At 45.0% G+C, this 15,526-nt stretch overlaps 1 non-coding gene and 1 pseudogene across 1 annotated transcript; both read left to right on the top strand.

Moving 5' to 3' along the window:
• The first annotated feature begins 12,344 nt into the window (after positions 1-12,344).
• LOC132646636 (U5 spliceosomal RNA) lies at positions 12,345-12,462 on the top strand. The gene has a single exon (XR_009584885.1). It is a non-coding gene; the product is annotated as a U5 spliceosomal RNA (small nuclear RNA).
• A 1,177-nt stretch (positions 12,463-13,639) lies between these two features.
• Positions 13,640-14,914, top strand: LOC110554437 (small ribosomal subunit protein uS2-like; annotated as a pseudogene).
• Positions 14,915-15,526: the final 612 nt, after the last annotated feature.

Below are 15,526 nucleotides of genomic sequence, written 5' to 3'. Positions count from 1 at the left end.
ATCTCCACCCTCTTAACTCTCTGTGCCCCTTCTCCTACCTTGTTCCTTCTCTTCAGCCACTGCCTTTGTCTATTCTAAATCCCCTTTCTGAGTGAGATTTGTTCATCCTCCCTTGGATCCTCTATGTTACTTATCCTCTTTGGGCCTGTGCCTCATAGTATGCTTATCCTACATGGCTGAAATCCAAATTATATACCATGTGTGTCTTTCTGGGTCTGGGTTACCTCACCCAGGATGATCTTTTCAGTTCCATCCATTTGCCTACAAATTCCATGATTTCTTTGTTTTTAGTATCTGAGAACATTCCATTGTGTAAATATGCCACAGTTTCTTTATCCATTCTTCAGTTGTGGGACATCTAGGTTCCAGTTTCTGGCTCTAATGAATAAAGCTACTATGAACATAGTTGAACAAGTGTCCTTGTATGGTGGAGCATCTTTTGGGCGTATACCCAGAAGAGGTATAGCTGGGTCTATTCACAGTTTTCCAAGAAAGTGCCAGATTGATTTCCAAAGTGGTTGTCCAAGTTTACACTCCCATGATCTCTCTTCTCCACACCTGCACCAGCATGTGCTGTCACTTGAGATTTTTGAGCTCAGCCACTCTGACGGGCTTTAAGATGAAATCTCAGAGTCATTTTGATTTGCATTTCCCTGATGACTAAGGAAGTTGAGCATTTCTTTAAGTGCTTCTCGGCCATTTGAGAGTCCTCTAGTGAGAATTTTCTGTTTAGCTCTGTGACCCATTCTTTAATTGGGTTATTTTGTTTATTGGTGCTTGATTTCTTGAGCTCATTATATATTTGGAATACTAGCCCTTTGTCCGATGTAAGACTGGTGAAGATCTTTTCCCAGTCTGTAGACTGTCGTGTCATTCTGTTGACAGTGTCCTTTGCCTTACAGAAGCTTTTCCATAAGCAGCGCCTCTCCAAGAACATAGCACCCCCTCAGCCTATAATAGCCATTGCTACTGCAGCCCTCCCCCACCTCCTATCATCACCTACCTAAGGCTTTCCACCGCGTTCTTCCACCACTCAGGAGCCCTTGCTTAGCGGTGTTTCTTTGTTGCCACATGGAAGCTGGATCCCTCACTCCCTCTGGGTGCTAAAGCTGAAGAACACTGCTGCCTGTCTACCCAGCAACCCCAGTGGGAGGCTTCAGAGTTTTGAATGGTCCTGAACAATGAATGCCCTACCCCCACCCCACCCCATTCCACCTGATACCTTCTTCCCTACTGCAGAGGAGACAAGCAATTAAAATAAGATGTGTTTGTCTCTCTCCTAGCAGAGAAGGACACTGAGCTCAGCAGTGCCCTGACACAGATAGGCAGCAAGGGAAGTGTCACCTCAAAAGTGAATAAGATTGCTGAGCAGCTCAACTAGCTCTTCCTCAAGTGGTGCTGGTCCCCAGATGGCGTGCCCAATCACCGTCCAATACACACATCCTCTGGTGTTCCATCACCTGCTCCATCTCTCCTGCCCCAGCCTCATTCCTCTCTCCTCCGAGCATCGCTGCTACTCTCACCTCCCATCCCTGGAGTGGATCCCTTCCTCCTAGGTGTCGCTTCACGCCTTGTGCACCGGCTTATCTGAGAACACTAGCACGGCCATTGCATTGTTCACATCATCCGTCGGCAATTCCTAGGAAGCTTTTATGAGCCTGCGCTTGTTAACACAATGTTTTCTTTGTAAATTTACCCAGCTCTATAGATACCAACAGAAGAGAATTAAACTACATCTGGGTCTAAGACCAATGTTCAAATAAAATGTATACTTCCGGTAACACGAGACTTAGCATCTTACTGCCTCTAATGACAGTTCGTGTTCACTCAGTGCCACACTGTAGTTTGAGGTTCGTCCTGCATAGTACATAAAGCGATGGTTCAGGTCAGCCATGGAGTCTTAGATGTGTTGGCTGGTAATTCTGACATCAGCAGAGAGTTGCTATAACGGAAGAAGAAAGAAGAAAGAAGAAGAACAAGAACAACAAGAAGAAGAAACAAAGAGTTCCTGCAAGCCTGAAAACTTGAGCTCCAACTTAGGGTCTGGTATTACATTAGATACAGCTGACTTCCATGCTGATTTTTCATCCAGTAAAAAAGTATTCCTCCTGCATTTATTCTGATCATTGATTGAACAAGTTTAGATTTTTCAAGATTTATTTTTATTATTTGTGTGCGAGTACATGTGTACCTCACATATGCAGATGCCCAAGGAGGCCAGAAGAGATCAGAATTCTCTAGAACTGGAGGAACCAATTATTCCTCCTACCCCCTCACCAGCCCATAATATATGCATATGGCCTAAGTTTACCAACTGGATGTTGTAGCCCAGAATTTTGACCCTTGATATAGAGCAGCAAAGTATTACAATTTGAATATGAAGTGTCTAGGACACCTCCGTGTGTTAAGTGCTTGGTCCATAGCTATTGACACTATTTGGGGCAGTTCTAGAAATTTTAGTAGGTAGGATCTAGTTAAGGAAAGTAGAAAGAGCAGCAGCCTGGAGAGTCTGATGTCTAACCTGATGGGATTGGTTCCCTGGACCAGTCATGTGATCATCTGCGTGTCTCTCTCTGTCGCCTCTGTTTTTCTTAAAAGAATATAAATTATATTGAAATTAGAGCCCACCCTAATCTACCATAACCTTGTTTTAAATAATTACATCTCCAAAATTTAAATCAATCCCACTGAAATCAGGGATAAGGCAAGGCTTATCCTTACCTCTCTCCTTACCTCTTCAACATAGTACTTGAAGTCCTAGCTAGAGTAATAAGGCAACTAAAGGAGATACAAATCAGAAAGGAAAAAGGCAAAGTATCACTATTCATAGATGATATGATAGTCTACATGAGTGACCCTAAAAATTCTACCAGAGAATTTCTACAACTGATAAACACCTTCAGCAAAGTGGCTGGATAAAAAATTAACTAAAAAAAAAAAAATCTGAAGCCCTCCTGTATACAAAAGACAAATGGGTTGAGAAAGAAATTAGGGAAACAACACCCTTTACAATAGCCACAAATAACATTAAGTACATTAAGTTTTAACTCTAACCAAGCAAGTGAAAGGCAAAAAAAAAAAAAAAAAAAAAAAAAAAAAAAGTCTCTGAAGAAAAAAACTGAAGAAAATATCAGAATATGAAAAGATATCCCATGCTCATGGTTCAGTAGGATAACATAGCGAAAATGGCCATCCTAACAAAAGCAACCTACAGATTCAATGCAATTTCCATCAAAATACCAACACAATTTTTTACAGACATTGAAAGAACAATTCTCAATTTCTTATGGAAAAAAACAAAAAATCCAGAAGAGCTAAAACAATCCTGTACAATAAAAGATCTTCTGGAGGTATCTCCATCCCAGATCTCAAGCTGTACTATAGACCGACAGTAATAAAAATGGCATGGTACTGGCATAGAAACAGACTGGTAGATCAATGGAATCTAATTGAAGGCCTAGAAATAAACCTACACACCTATGGAAACTTAATTTTTTTACAAAGAAGCCAAAACCATACAATGAAAAAAGACAGCATCTTCAACAAATGGTGCTGATCTAACTGAATGTCTACATGTAGAAAAATGCAAATAGACCCATATTTATCACCCTGCACAAAGTTAAAGTCCAAGTGGATAAAAGACCTCAACATAAAACCAGACACACTAAATCTATTAGAAGAAAAAGTAGGGAAGAGCCTTTACCTCATTAGCACAAGAGACAATTTCCTGAGCAGAACACCAACAGCACAGGCTCTAAGATCAACAATTAATAAATGGGACCTCATAAAATTGAAAAGCTTTTGTAAAGCAAAGGACACTGTCATCAGAACAAAAAGACAGCCTACAGAATGGGAAAAGATCTTCACCAAACCTACATCTGACAAAAGGCTAATATCCAGAATATATAAAGAACTGAAAAAGCTAAACACCAACAAACCAAGTAATCAATTAAAAAATGGGGTACAGGGGCTGGAGAGATGGCTCAGTGGTTAAAAGCACTAGCTGTTCTTCCAGAGGACCTGAGTACAATTCCCAGCAACCACATTGTGGCTTTTAACCATCTGTAGTAGAATCTGATTCCTTCTTCTGCTATGCATAAAAACAGTGTTCATATACATAAAGTAAATAATTTTTTTTCAAAATGGAGTACAGAGCTAAATAGAGAATTCTCAACAGAGGAATACCGGAATACTGAATGGCAGAAAAACACTTAAAGAAATGTTCAACGTCCTTTGTCATTTGAAAAATGCAAATCAAAATGACCCTGAAATTTCACCTCACTCATCAGAATGGCTAAAATAAAAAACTCAAGGGTGATGCATGCTGGAGAGGATGTGAGAAAGGGAAACCCTCTTCTATTGCTGGTGGGAATGTAACCTTGTACAACCACTTTGGAAATCAATCTGGTGCTTCCTCAGAAAATTAGGAATAGTGCTACCTCAAGATCCAGCTATACCACTCCTAGGCATATACCCAAAAGATGTCCCACTATTCAATAAGGACATTTGCTCAACCATGTTTGCAGCAGCTCTATTCGTAATAGCCAGAATCTGGAAACAACCTAGATGTCCCTCAACAGAGGAATGGAATACTAGTTAGCAATTAATACTATGGAATACTATAGTATTTATAGTATAGCAATTAATACACAATGGAATACTAGTTAGCAATTAAAAACAAGGAAATAGTGAAATTTGCAGGCAAATGGTGAGAACTAGAAAAGATCATCTTGAGTGAGGTAACCCAGAAGCAGAAAGACACACATGGTATATATTCACTCATAAGTGGATATTAGCCATATAATATAGGATAAACATACTGAAATCTATAGCCCTAAAGAAGCTGAACAAAAAGGAGGGCTCTAGGGAAGATGTTTAATCCTCATTCATAAGGGCAAACAGGATAGACAACAGAAGTAGGAAAAGGCAAGGAACAGGACAGGAGCCTTCCACAGAGGACCTCTGAAAGACTGTACCTACTAGGATATCGAAGGAGATACTAAAACTCATAGCCAAACTTTGGGCAGAGTGCCAGAATCCTCATGGAAGAAGAGGGAGATAGAAAGACCTGGAGGGGACAAGAACTCCACAAGGAGAACAACAGAGCCAAAATACCTAAGCCCAGGGGGTCTTGCAGAGACCGATACTCCAACTAAGGACCATGAATGGAGGACCTAAAAAAAGCAATGTTTCAGAAATAAGAGACATAACAAACAGTAGTTGGCAGCTTCATGGGGCATCTAGGCAACAGAGTCATCAGACAGAAACTTCGTGTTTGATGTACTCGAGGCAATAAAAGACACCATGTTTCATATAACTCAAAAGTTATGTTTAAAATTGAAATTTTAGATTTGGGTTTGTTGTTGTTTTGTTTTGCTTTGTTTTGGTTTTTGAGACAGGGTCTCACTATGTCACTGTCTGTCCTTTATAGACCAGTCTGGCCTCAAACTCAAAGAGATCCACCTGCCTCTGCCTCTCGAGTTTTGGGATCAAAGGTGTGCACCACCATGCCCGGCTATAACTGGAGGTTTTAATGCACGGATGCCTTGTGTTTTAAAAGACTCGACAAATGGAAGCTGGCTTGGTGGGAAAAGTGTCTGCTATAAAGACGTAGGCTGAGATCCCCATCCCAGCATGGCTGAGCATCTGTGACCCTAGCCCGGAGGAGGAGAGGGTGGGGACAGGCCAATTCCCAACACAGACTGGACAGACAGCTAACCAACCAGTGAGTGCTAGGTTCAGTTAGAGACTCTGTCTCAAAATACAATATGGAGAACAATAGCACAAGACACTCAGGAGGACCTCTAGACACACACACACATACACACACACACACACACACACACTGTGTGCACACAACCTGTGCACACCTACAATCGTGCATACAAGTACAATATACACACACAACAAAAGGTACAAGAACCCAGGTAGATTTTTAAGAAAAGGTTAGCAAAATGTGACCTTGTGATTTGTTGCTGCTGTTTTGTTACACATATAAATATTCTGAAGCCCTGTGGTGGTGGCCCACACCTTTAATCCCAGCCCTCAGGAGGAAGAGGCAGGTGTATCTCTGAGTTCCAGGAAAGTCGGGTCTTCAAAGAGGAAACTTGTCTCAAAACCCCAATATCTATTACCTGATAGTTCTCATAATTGTTCTTATTGTGTATAATTTTTTAATGTTAGAGAGAAAGCCATTTATTAGACTAAAAGGGGAAAGTTGGGTATGTTGTGTTAAGGTGTGTCTCTATATGTTTAATTGTTAAATGCTAAACCTGCAGAGAGCTAAGTACTATCCGGATCTTGATATTGTTATTTCTATGTCTCATCACTGGTCTTTTTCTCTTTTCTTTTCTTTTTTCCCAAGACAGAGTTTCTCTGTGTAGCCTTGGCTGTCCTGAACTTGTTTTGTAGACCAGGCTGGCCTCGAACTCACAAAGATCCACCTGCCTCTGCTTCCCTAGCTGCTGGGATTACAGGTGTGTGGCACCGTACCTTATATTCTGTAAATATTCATCTTCCTCACTTGCTTATTGGTTGTAATAAATAACTGGCAGCCAACAGCGGGGCAGGAAGTGGAGGGCAGAACTTCTGGGAAAGAGAGGGACTCTGAGAGAATAAAGCAAAGGTGGGAGATTCACGAGCGGGACACAGAGGTTGAAGAGTTTAAGTTAGCCTGGGTGACTCCATTTTGAAATAAGGAGCCATCTTGACCGTAAGCTGAACTCAGGTACCAGGAAATATCACAGAATGTGCACCTGGCAGAAAACAAAGTTAGCTCTCCAAGCAATGGCCTCCAGGAAAGATCACAGAATAAATATTTAATAAAAGATAGAGACAATCTCCCTGGCAATTGTGATTATGTAAACGGTCACCTCTCCCCCTATGGCTTTTACCCAATTCTGTAACGTCAAGGCATGAACCCCCCTGCTTTCTCTCATGAAAACATGTAACACCCCCCCCCCCCGTTTGCTGTCATGGAAACTCCCTGCTTACAGTCTTTCCCTTTAAAAACCCTGCTCACTCAGGGCTCAGGATCCCACTTCTGTACTGCTGTGTCAGTGAGACTTGGGTCCCAAGTTCAAGCGCTCTCGCAATAAAGCTCTCTTGCTCTTGCATCGAGTCATCTCCTGGTGGTCTCTGAGGGTCCCGTGATCCTGATATTACAAGGTGAATGGAGGGACATGAGCAGAAGCCACATGGCAGGACATAGTGCCAGGATTAGTCGGGTTAAGCTAGAGAACTGTCTGGAAATCCACCTAGCTAAAAGGCCCAATTTTTAAATAGTTTAAAAAGGGAAAGCACCTACATGCATGTATACGTGTGTATCAGAAGAAGACATCAGATCCGCTGAACCTAGTTACAGACACTTGTGAACTACCAGTGTCGTCTGGAAGAGCAGCCAGTGCCCTTGACCACTGAGCTGGTGCTACTTATCAATACCATATCTCAAAAAAGGGGTGGGGGAGGACATAGTGGGCCTTTAATCCCAGCACTCAAGAGTCAGAGACAGGAGGGTCTCTATGAGGCCAGACAAAGCTACGTAATGAGACCTCGTCTCAAAACAAAACAGAAATTAGTCATGTTGCAACATGACATTGCCTTTCTACATGAGGCCCGATGTCTTCCGGAGTCCTGGTGACTGATAGGGTGCCTATGACACTTATATGTAACAGGTATAGTATGTAGCTTGTCCCAGTCCACCTCTTGGTGATACCGAAAGATCTTCTTCCTCACTCCCTCACTCGGTTCCAGAGACATAAAGAGTAAATAAAACACAAAAACAAAGGGGAACGTGGAGATGACATAAACAAACATGACCGGCCCTAAAATCTTCCACAGTAATCCGTAGATGCCTTGTTTTCCAAAGCCACTAAGAAAGAAAGGCAGCTTCTTTTGTATAATCGATAAACAATGCCGTTCGCTAGTGTGCATTTGAATAGGGAAAAATAGGATGCCTGGACAGAAGAAGTCAACCCTCGGGCTGGAGAGGTGGCTCTCAGGACACTTCAATCACGCCTTCCCATCGAACCCTGGCATGCAGACAGGAGGACCGTGAGTTCCTGGCCCTGTCGGAGATGCACAGTGGATCACGCCTGTAACAACTACACCTGCTAAGGCAAGAGGGCTGATCTGAGGTCAAGGTCAGTTTGGACTATGGAGTGAGACCTTGATTAAAAAAATTAACAACAGGGGCTGGAGAGACGGCTCGGTGGTTAAGAGCACTGCCTGCTCTTCCAGAGGACCTGGGTTCAATTCCCAGCACCCACATGGCAGCTCACAGCTGTCTGTAACTCCATTTCCAAGGGATTGGACACTTTCACACTAATGCACATAAAATTAAAAAAAACATTTAACAACAATAAAAAATTAAAAAAGGACCATCTGATCCAGCAAGTACAGGCTGAACACTTGAAATCTCCCAGTCAACTAACTTTAGAGCCTTACTTTATGAACCAACTGGGCGTACAGAGACAATTCGACACATTCTTTCAAGAGACCGAATTCTAAAGAGGAAACCAGCAGAGGATGAGTGGTGACAGGCCCACCACAGACAGAGTGGCTGGCCACCCGCTGGAGAAGGCAGCAGAAGTAGTTCAGAGGAGGATGACAACGATTGGACAAGAAAACGGGACAGAACACTCCAGAAAAGGAAAAAAAACGCCCCAGATGACATAAAGATAGAGCGGGGCGTAACCCAGCCTGCTGAAAGCCACAGGCTCGTTCTTCACCGCGGCTGGAACGTGTGCCCTAAGGCAAGGGGCAGATGGTAGAAGTGGCAATAAGGATCCATCATCCCAGCTGCCGTTTGAACAGATCAGAGGGTTCTTGTTTACAGTACTTACCGCCTGGGGACTATGGGCTTCCAAAGGATGAACGCCAGAGGAGTTTCAATCGGTGCCAACCCAGCATGAATGAGGCGCCCTGCGAAAAGTACCCGTTGTATTAAAGCTAATAATGTGAAGTGGTTCCGCAGTAATATGTGAGAATGATCCTATTGTTAGAAAATATATAGTTATTTAAGGTGAAAGGGCCATGACTAACTTACCTTGAACTGATTTTAAAAATAAACGGATGCACGTAGATGAATGGAGAGAGAGGAAAGAATAAATACAGCAAATAGTAACAATGGTGAATGCAGGTTTAAAGGATTGCAGGCAGGTGTGAGCTTCCTGAACCTGACTAGCGACCTCTGCAAGAGCAGTCTGTGCCCTTAACTGCTGAACCATCTCTCCAGCTCTGCTTTTGGTTTATTGGTTGCTTGGTTGGTTTGGTTTGGTTTGTTTGTTTGTTTGTTTGTTTTGGGGGGTTGTTTGTTTTTGTTTTTTTAAGAAGGCACACCTTATTCATTTAAAAATTATTAATTATTTATTACAATTTATTCACGTTGTATCCCAGCTGTGGCCCCTTCCCTCATCTCCTCCCAATCCCTCCTTGCCTCCCTCCCTCTTCTCCTCCTTGGTTTGATTTTTTGAGACAGGGTTTCTCTGTGAAGTCCTGGCTGTACTGAAACTCACTGTGTCCACAAGCCTGACCTTGTACTCAGAGATTTGCCTGCCTCTGCCCACCCCCCCGAGTGCTGGGATTTAAAGTATGCCCACCACCCCCCAGCTATTTTTATTCTTTGAGACAAGGTTTCACGATCTAGCTCAAGCCACCCTCAACCTTCCTGTGTAACTCAGAATAACAGTGAACTCACATCAATCCTCCTACCTCAGCATCCTAGAGTGCTAGGATTACAGGTGTGTGTCACTATTGCTAGTCTAAACGCATTCTCATGTAGAATCAATCAATAATTGATACAAAATTTACGTATGCACATTAATTGTTTATTATATAAAACCTCCTTAAATGTTTATTTCCTAGTCTTCCCTGAATACTTACTGCAGAACTTAAAAAAAAAAAATCAGTGATACTGAGCACGGTGGCTTTAATCTCAGCACTAGAAAAGAGAAGACAGCCTATCAGGAGTTCAAGGTCAGCCTCAGTTGATGTTCAAATAGTCTCACACTTGTCATCCCAGCAATGGGGCAAGGGGGACCACCGTGAGTTCCGTACCCTCTCGGATTTAGAGATTTCCGGATCAATCTTACAAACAAAATAACCTTGGCTCTTCTCCAAGCGTAATAGTGCTGAGGTGCAGCTTGGTGACAGCGGCACTGGAAAAGAGTAAGCATGGAGGTCCTGGGTTTCTTATCTACTTTCGCAAAGTTGTGGAGCACTTCTCCGTGTTATTCAATAATCCTTAAAAACAAGATTTGAGGGTCCAAGCCAGTGGCATCAAGGCTGGCCCATCCCCTCACCTGCCCAGAAAAAGACCTGGGTTGACCAACTCTGCCACCGCCCAGGCCTGGATTCGAGGCTTTCATTTGGTCCATCCTACCATCTACTCCATCTATGAGCTCCTGGGGCCTGCAGAACCAGAGCTGCAGGATCTCCCTGACTCTGAGAGTCAGTACTGATGATGTGGCAGAAAACAGAAGCCAGGGGCCTCGAACAAGACCAGCGGCTCGTCGTAATGGACATGGGCATGTAAAGCTGTTTGGGCAAAAGGGTCTACTGTGCGACACGCCGCAGCTTCCAACGCCGGTATGATGAATGAACATATGATGAAGAAGCAGGAAAGATGGAGGAGCAGAGAGGTGCGTGTGTACCCAACAGAACTAGAGACGCAACAGAAGCACCCAAGGGGAGAAAAGGCTCCGCTGATGAACGTACGGTTCTGCAGGTTGGAACGCAGCAGCCTGGAGCCTGCGTGAACTCAGCCCCGAACAAGCGGCCGAGCGGCACGATTGCTCTCGAGTTGAAGAATGGTCCGTTTACTGGATTGGACCTCCTCTAAAGACCTCCACGGCCTGTTCTCCCCGAGGCCGTGCTGGTCCGTGGCCTGTGCTTCTGAAGAGAGCCCTGTTGCTGTCCACGCGCCACACTGCCACCAAGCGGAGATCCTCGGCACGTGCTGCTGCTGGAGACCACGTGGATGCTGGTGGCCAGCGCTGCTGCCAGAAACCACGCGGCAGCCCAGGGTCTGTGCACCCGCCACTAGGAAGGGCAAGGAAGCTACTCGGGAAATGGTACCCATGAATGCAGACGCACAATTAAGAAAGCTGAACATGGAAGGTCTCTGTGACAATCTCTACCTCCAGCCCAACCCCACTTCAAAAGAATAATAATAATAATAACAGCCTAAAAAGAGAACTCTTAAACTTTTGTGATAAGGATGCTAAAGTGTGGCTCTCCATAACTGATGCCTTCTGGCACGGTGGCGGGTGGGCTGGGCACTCAGCTCTCCTTTGGGGGACAGGCCGCTGGGAGTCTGACCGTGCTCCAGTGAGTATATGGACAACACCAAATGGGCTTGTTTTTTGTTTGTTGTTTATCTTTCTTCTTTTTCCTTTGGCGGGGGGAGGGGGGAGCGGGGGCGGTCCTCAAGGGACAGATAGCAGACATGCAGACATGGGAGGACTGGGAAATGACCTTAATCAGGTGCCTGATGTGAAATTCCTAAATAATCAATAAAAATTTTTTTTGTTGTTTTGAGACAGGGTTTCTCTGTGGAGCTCTGGCTGTTTTGGAACTTACTGTGAAGACAAGCTGGCCTCGAACTCACAGAAATTCACCTGCCTCTGCCTCCAGAGTGCTGGGATGTAAGGCATTACACCACCGCCGCAGGCAGTTTGATTTTATTTTAGGGAAGTCTTACCTCACTGAAACTCACAGTCTCTCTGTCTCTGTCTCTCTGTCTTTCTCTCTCTCTCTCCTCTCTCTCTCTCTCTCTCTGTCTCTCTCTCTGTCTCTCTCTGTCTCTCTGTCTGTCTCTCTCTGTCTGTCTCTGTCTGTCTCTGTCTCTCTCTGTCTCTCTCTGTGTCTCTCTGTCTCTCTCTCTGTCGTTCAGGCGCATGCGGAGACTAGAACCCACTCCCGCAGGTAGGCTAGAAGTGTGCTCTACCGTGGGCCTGCCAATGCTGGAATTAAAAGCGCACACAGAAGGCCGAAATCACACCTTGACACTGGACCAGTCTGAACGCTTGTAAATCTGGCTTTCGCTCTGCCCCCTGGTGGCCGCCCAGCGCCTAGCGCCAACTGGGACAAATTCAAGGCACTTCCGGAGCCACGCGACGATATTTGCATACCCACAATGCACTGCACACAGCTAGTTACATAATTTAAAAGGTTAACGTGCTTTTTATGTTGTTTTTAAATTCATAATACTCCTTACCGTGATAGTGATTTCAAAGATTTATCTGAGCTGAGTAAAGTAGTCACCATCTTTAGCGGCGAATAGTCACCATTGGTGAACAAGAAGGTGCAGACGGCCGAGAACTGTATCTTGGCAGAGGTGAAGCATACTCTGGTTTCTCTTCAGATCGTATAAATCTTTCGCCTTTTACTAAAGATTTCCGTGGAGAGGAACAACTCTGAGTCTTAAACTAATTTTTTGAGGCCTTGCCTTATAGCAAGGCTAATAATGCTGTTTACAAAGTAAGACGGAGTATTTCCAGCAGTGAGAATGTTTGCTCACTTGTCAAGCTCAACAGGGCTTGCAACCTGCTGCTGCCTGTTGTCTCAGTGTGAGACCGGACGTAGGGAGGACACACATTGTAGAACCTACCCTACCATCCAAGTCCTTTCCCTAAGGGAAGAGCTGTTCTAGGGCAGGGACCCCAGAAGCCAGGAATGCCTTTGTCTGCTTGCAAGTCCCAGGGACGCTTAGGAAGCTGGTTTGCTGTTTCTCTTCACCTCACTAATGCTGCTTCTGCTGGACAGGAGCTCTGCTTGCTTTCTCTCACCGCCACCTGAAAGCCAACGGTCTTGCTGGCCATCGTACTCCAAGCTAGGCCCAGATGAAGCAAAAAGGATGTCACTTCCAAGGACATCCCACTTATCTATCATCCTCTGTATCGTCAGGATGGACATACCATGTGTGGTCTAAACATGTCCAGCAGAGTTTCAAAGAGTTCATAATTCCATCAGTTCCTTTTCTGTTGCTGTGGTATCGTTTTGGCTCAGGGACCCAGAGGCAGAGTCCACAAAGGTGAAGAAAGCATAGCAGCAGGGGCTTAGGATAGGAAGCCGAGAGATCACCTCTTCACCTTCAAACACAGGGCAGGAAGCAAGGCAAGGCTCTCAAAGCCAAGCCCAGCTGACGAACTTCGGAAGCTTCCATAACATTCCCCCACACAAGGCCACCTACTAGAGACCAAGTGTTCAAACACCTGAGCTTGTGGGAGACATTTCTCCTTCAAACCACCCCAGTAATGGAATATGGTTCTCCTTTGGGGGACTGCAGGATAAAACACCATGAACAAAAAGCAGCTTGGAGAGTACAGTTGTCGTCCCCCACAAAAGGAATCGGGGCAGAAAACTGGAGGCAGGAACGAAGGCAGAAGCTATAGAGGGCACTGCTTGCTTACTGGCTTGTTCCCCAGGGCTTGCTCAGCCTTTCTTATACAGCCCTGAACAGGGGTAGCACCATTCCTGGAGAGCTGAGCCCTCCCACATCAGCCATTAATCAAGAAAACGGCCGGTAGAGTTGCCTAAAGGCCAACCTTTGCTCAGTTGGGGTTTCTTTTCCAAGGTGACTCCAGCACAAGACATGTTGACAAGAACAAGGACAGAACCAAGACGACACGTACCACGACGCCTCATCTCGGGGTATCACCTGCTGGTCTTCTGAGTTTGTAAGATCAATGAATTCTCGTGACTGTAAACTACCGTAGTACTGTCATCTGCATTTCTAGATCATTCTCCAGTAATAAAAACTTGAACAGGCTTCCAGGGACGGGTCCATATGGCACTGTTCTTGATTCCTGTCTTAACTTAAAGGGAAACTTACACAATGTCCGGAGCCCTTGATGTCCTGCAGATGAAAGAGGAGAATGTCTTCAAATTCCTTGCTGCAGGAACCCACTTAGATGGCACCAACCTTGACTTTCAGATGGAGCAATACATCTACAAAAGGAAGAGAGATGGTGTCTGCACCATAAACCTGAAAAGGACCTGGGAGAAGCTGTTCCTCGCAGCTCAGGCTATTGTGGCCATTGAGAACCCTGCTGATGTCAGCGTCATCTCCTCCAGGAACACTGGCCAGCGAGCTGGGCTGAAGTTTGCCGCTGCCACTGGAGCCACTCCAATTGCTGGCCGCTTCACACCTGGAACCTTCACTAACCAGATCCAAGCAGCCTTCTGGGAGCCACAGCTTCTGGTGGTGACTGATCCCAGGGCTGACCACCAGCCCCTCACAGCGGCCTCTTCTGTCAACCTGCCCACCATTGCTCTGTGCAAAACAGATTCTCCTCTGTGCTATGTGGACATTGCCATCCGGTGCAACAAGGGAGCTCACTCAGTGGATCTGATGTGGTGGATGTTCTGCACATGCATGACACCATCTCTCATCCTTGGAAGGTTATACCTGATCTTCACTTCTACAGAGACCCAGAGGAGCTTGAGAAGGAGGAGGAGTAGGCTGCTGCGGAGAAGGCCATGAGCAAGGAGGAATTCCAGGGCGCATGGACTGTGCCAGCTCCTGAGTTCACCGCTGCTCAGCCTGAGCTGGCAGACTGGTCTGAGGGTGTGCAGGTGCCCTCTGTGCCCATCCAGCAGTTCCCTACTGAAGACTGGAGTGCCCAGCCAGCCCCTGAGGACTGGTCAGCAGCTCCCACAGCGCAGGCCACCGAGTGGGTCGGAGCCACCGGTGATCCTGAGTTCCTCTGCAGACACCTGAGCAAAAGGGGAAAAGGTGGAAGAAAAATGAAGTTCCTAAAAGCCGAAGAAAAAACAAAAACAACAACAACAAAACAACTTTAACAGGAGCCAAAATTCTGTGTTTGTTTCTGTCATATAAAATATTTCTAAAACCTAAAGTAATGAGGACTGTGTGGTAAGTATAAAAAAAAATTACATCATGCATGTTTCCAATCAGCGCATTTATTACTAAATATGTTTAAGTATCAGTATCAATGCCTCCTCACTATGGTGGGTTGCTTTGTTATCTGTGACAAATAAAAAACAAAACTAGGGAATCCTATTTTTTCTAAACTATTAAATATGCCCTGACAATTCAGGAAATAAAGCCCATTTCTCTGCTCCAAAACAAAAACTGCCATGAGAATGTGTTCACCTCCCATTTCTGCATATTTTGCTTGCTGCCTGGATGCTTGGGAAGACAAACATTCATGTCGGCTTCTGGGTAAATGTATGAGGTCTGAATGGTGACCCAACCTGCCAGGGATCACTGTTCTCTAAGGGCAGACAGAGAAGAGTGGTTTGATGAAAGACCCGAAGGAAACCGCCAGGCTCACCTCCAGGAATACGGCAGGACTCTCAGAGCAGGCAGGTGCCCTTAGTCACCCCGGAATGTTCGGCACTCTTCCTGAAGAAAACCTTAGTGCAATGATAGATTCATTTCCCGTTTTTACACTAAGTTGAAAGAGAGTTTTCTCAGCCGAGGATTCTTAAAATCTGTTCTGTCCACAGAGCACAGTGCAGCTAATTAACGCCTGAGGAAGGGCCCTTACTGAGAACTAAA

This window comes from Meriones unguiculatus, chromosome 11 (genome assembly GCF_030254825.1).
Source record: "Meriones unguiculatus strain TT.TT164.6M chromosome 11, Bangor_MerUng_6.1, whole genome shotgun sequence".
NCBI lineage: Eukaryota > Metazoa > Chordata > Mammalia > Rodentia > Muridae > Meriones > Meriones unguiculatus.
Note: the sequence above shows the minus strand (reverse complement) of the source record. Positions and strands in the feature narration are given on the sequence as shown.